The following is a 4,542-nucleotide window of genomic DNA, read 5'->3' as shown; positions in this document are numbered from 1 at the left end:
GGCGTGTGGAAGGCAAATGCGCTACCTGCTGTACTATAGCTCCAGCTCCACCCCCCTCCCCATAATTCATCATCTTGAGGGCCTCAGATTTTTACCTTTGATTTAGAAACTTCATCTTTACATTGACACAGTAAATTGAAATCACAGAATCATTGAATGGCATGTTATAATGATAGAAGCCATGAGCAAACATTGATAACCCATAAGTTGGCATGAATGAATTCTGTCTCAGAGGCTTCACTTCTGAGGACACCTGTCACTACCTACTTTCTTGTACATATCCCAGGATCAGAATCTACATCAGGCCAGCAGTAGAAATTGTCCACCCAAAAGCTAGCCTTCCACTGGGATCAGAATCCTTGATCCATGTAACTTGTAATTTTTCATTCATGATTTGTTGACCTTGCTTCAGGCAGAGGCATCCAGAGCATAAATTCAGCTTTCCAGTAGTTTCCACAGGAAATCCAAATACCTAAGAATGTTATCATTTCTGACGCCACTCTTAAAGATTTTTTTGGAATCCCACGGTAAGATACTATCAGTAATGTTATAATATTACTGTTCTCCATAGTCCAGATCTCCCCAAAGAACTCTCTACCCTCCTCACTACAAGTATAGACTCCAGTTTTTCATTCTCCTGAACGTACTTCTATTTGTTTCACTCAGGTTCTCCCCTAAAGTGTACAAGTTAAGTTCATACCACTCCAAGTTCTTATTCGTAAACTACCAGAGTGGGCTTGGTCCTCAAGTCTTCCTTAAAGAAATACCGTGCTTCCTTTCTGTATGTCACTCTTTGCTTGCTTTGTAAAACGAGTGTTCTCTCTTGAACATATATTCCATTCCACCCTATGCCTGTTTCACAAGTTTCTAAGTGTTGTTCAATAAAATCTATTTTTCTTCACAGCGGTAGGTTGTTCGCCTTACAAGCGGCCAACATGACCGACCCGAGTTCGATTCCTCTGCCACTCTCGGAGAGCCCGGCAAGCTACCGAGAGTATTCGATATGCCAAACACAGTAACAACAAAGTCTCCAATGGAGATGTTACTGGGCCCGCTCGAGCAAATCGAAGATCAACGGGAGGGCCTTTACCTTTTCTTCACTGAACTAAAAATTTTAAAACACCAGAGCATTGTTAAAATCAATATTTGTATGTTTTAAACCCCAAATTTTGAAAATGAAAGGGTGTAAAGCAATGGAATCCTACTCAGTTGTATGAAGTGAAATATTCTTATTATTTGTATAAAAAAGCATAACATGAGGATATTATGTTTAGTGACATAAGCCAGGCAGAGAAAGATAGGCATCATACAAGTTCATGCATATGTGGCATATGGAGAAAACAAACTAAAAGAATAAAATGAGACAGACAAACGTCTAAAACAATATTAATATTCTATGATTTATAATTCAATTAACAATGGTTCCTCATACACAATATTCCAACATGACACTCTCATTCTCTCAAAAAATAAACCCTCCCTCTCCTCGAAACCCCCAGAATCCCTCAGTCCCAATCCCCTGACTCAATTGTGTGGATCAGTTCTCCCCTTACATTGCCCTTGAACCTTTGTTGCTACCTTGCTGTTTGTATTTACATCCCACATATGAGAAAAATCTCTCTGTATCTGTTCCTTTCCTTAAGGCTAACTTTACATGCATGATATCCTTTAGTTTCATCCAATGTTAAAACAGCATGTTACTGGAACAAAGGGAGAACTGCAGACCAATGGAACAGGGTTGAATACAATGACATCTCCCCTCAATCATATGATCATCTAATCTTTGATAAAGGTGCAAGTAATGTGAAATGAAGTAAGGAAAGTCTCTTTAACAAATTGTGCTGGCATCACTGGACGGCTACATGCAAAAAAGAGGGCTCAGAACTGTGCGTAACACCATGTACAAAAGTAAGATCAAAATGGATTAAAGACCTCAACATCAGACCAGAAACCATAAGGTGCATTGAAGACAAAGTTGGCAAAACCCTCCATGACATTGAAGCTAATGGTATCTTCAAAGATGCCACGCGACTGGCCGAGCAAGTGAAAACAGAGATAGATATATGGGACTATCTTAAAATACGATGCTTCTGCACCTCAAAAAAAACAGTGACCAAAATATAAAGACAGTCTACAGAATTGGAAAGGATATTCGCCCATCACACATCTGACAAGGGGTTGATATCAAGGATATATAAAATACTGGTTGAACTCTACAAGAAGAAAACATACAACCCCATCCAAAAATGGGGCAATGAAATGAACAGAAACTTTCTCAAAGAAGAAATCCAAATGGCAAAAAAGCACATGAGAAAATGTTCTACATCATTAATTATCATGGAGATGCAGATAAAAACCACAATGAGATACCATCTCACACCTCAGAGACTGGCCCACATCCAAAAGAATAAAGAAACTGATGCTGGCGCGGATGTGGCGAGAAAGGGACACTCCTTCACTGTTGGTGGGAATGTCGACTCGTTCAGCCTTTCTGGAAAACAGTATGGACGATTCTCAAAAAAATTAGAAATTGAGCTCCCATTTGACCCAGCAATACCACTCCTGGATATATATCCCAGAGAGGCAAAAATGTATAGTCGAAGTGATATCTGCACTTGTTTGTTCATTGCAGCACTCTTTACAATAGCCAGAACCTGGAAGAAACCTGAATGCCCAAGAACAGATGACTGGTTAAAGAAACTTTGGTACATCTACACAATGGAGTACTATGTAGCTGTTAGAAAAGATGCAGTCATGAAATTTATATACAAGTGGTACAACATGGAAAGTATCATGCTAAGCGAAATGAGTCAGAAAGAGAGGGATAGACATACAAAGATTGCATTCATCTGGGGAATATAAAGAAACAAAATATGAGATTAATACCCATGAATAGCTGAGATCAACACCAGAGGGTTACTCCATAGCTTAGAGGCCAGCCAGGCATTCTAGGGGAAAGGGCAGTTCAGATAGAGAAGGGAGCACCAAATAAAGGGTGTTTGGAGGATCCTCCCAGGAGGGGATGTGCATGTTGAAAGTACACTATGGACTGAACATGTTTGCCACTCAAATCCTCTTTTGCACACCACAACACTCAAAAGGAGAGAGAGAACAGAAGGGATTGCCCTGCAACAGAGGCAGGGTGAGATGGGAGGGATGGGTGTGGGAGGATTATTATCCATGGTGGTGGAAAATGGGCACTGGTGGAGGGATGGGTATTTGATCATTGTATAACCGAAACCCAAGCACAAAAAATTATAAATCTACAACTGTACCTCATGCTGTTTCACTAAAAATTTAAAAAAATAAATAATAAAAAAACTGTTCCATATGTTACTACTCTGTGAGAAATATTTCATCATTTAAAAAAAAGCATAGTAAACAGGAAAAAAATGACGTTATTAAAACATTTTAATTAATTTTTTAAAAACATTTTTAATAAAACATTTAATTAGTTTAATGCAGGGAAATAGTGTTTTAATCATTAAAGTAAATTTAAAAATTAGAATAATACTTGGCAAAGCATAAATACGCAGCAAAAATTAGATGGTATATATCTTATTTCGAAATTTGTAACTGTAACAGATTGTCATTTTCCATTTCGAGGATGAGAAGAATCCATAGATTAGATTTGTTCACTCACAATGCTATATTCTCTCTTGGATGCTTATTTAAAAATACTTGCCAATGTTCCTCTTTCTAAACTTTTTGAGTACTACAGTCCTCTTTGCTATTGATAGATATTTCTCTTGTTTTATTTTGTTTTGTTTTGTTTTTTGTTTTATTTTGTTTTATTAGTTAAACACCATGAGTTACAGTTGTGGACTTACAAGTTGTGTGCTTGTGTTTCAGTGATACAATGATCGAGTACCCACCCCAACACCAGTGCCCATTCGCCACCCCTACCACTCCCAGTATCCCTCACAACCCCCCATCCCCCATCCTGCACTGCCTTTGTGGCAGCGCAGTCCCTTTTTGTCTATCTCTCCTTTTCGTTGTTGTGATCTGCAGGAGAGACTTTGGGTGGCAATGATGTTCTGTCTATAGACTGCTGTCAGCATGCATCTCTCATTCTGGGTGGATCTTCTCAGAACCCTTTATTTGGTGCTCCCTTCTCTATCTGAGCTGCCTTTACCCCTAGAGTGTGCCGATGGCCTCTAAGCCATGGAGTGAACAACCTGATATTTATCACAGCTATCCTTGGTGTTATTCTCTTAGTTTGCTACTTTTTGTTACCCAGTTGAATGCAGTCTTTCTATGTCTGTCCCTCTCTTTCTGACTCATTTCGCTTAGCATAATATTTTCCACGCAGTAGCACTTGTAAGTAAATTTCATGACTTCATTTTTTTCGAACTGCTACATAGTACTCCATTGTGTAGATGTACCAAAGTTTCTGTAACCAGTCATCTGTTCTCAGGCAATCGTTTTTTTTTTCCATATTCTACCTGTTGTAAATAGTACTCCAATGAACAAATAAGTGCAGGTGTCACTTCGACTCTACTTTTTTGCTTCTCCGAGGTATATTCCCAGGAGTGGTATTGC

This window comes from Sorex fumeus, unplaced genomic scaffold (genome assembly GCF_029834395.1).
Source record: "Sorex fumeus unplaced genomic scaffold, SorFum_2.1 ptg000032l, whole genome shotgun sequence".
NCBI classification, from domain to species: domain Eukaryota; kingdom Metazoa; phylum Chordata; class Mammalia; order Eulipotyphla; family Soricidae; genus Sorex; species Sorex fumeus.
The sequence above is the reverse complement of the archived record's forward strand: the minus strand, read 5'-3'. Positions refer to the sequence as shown.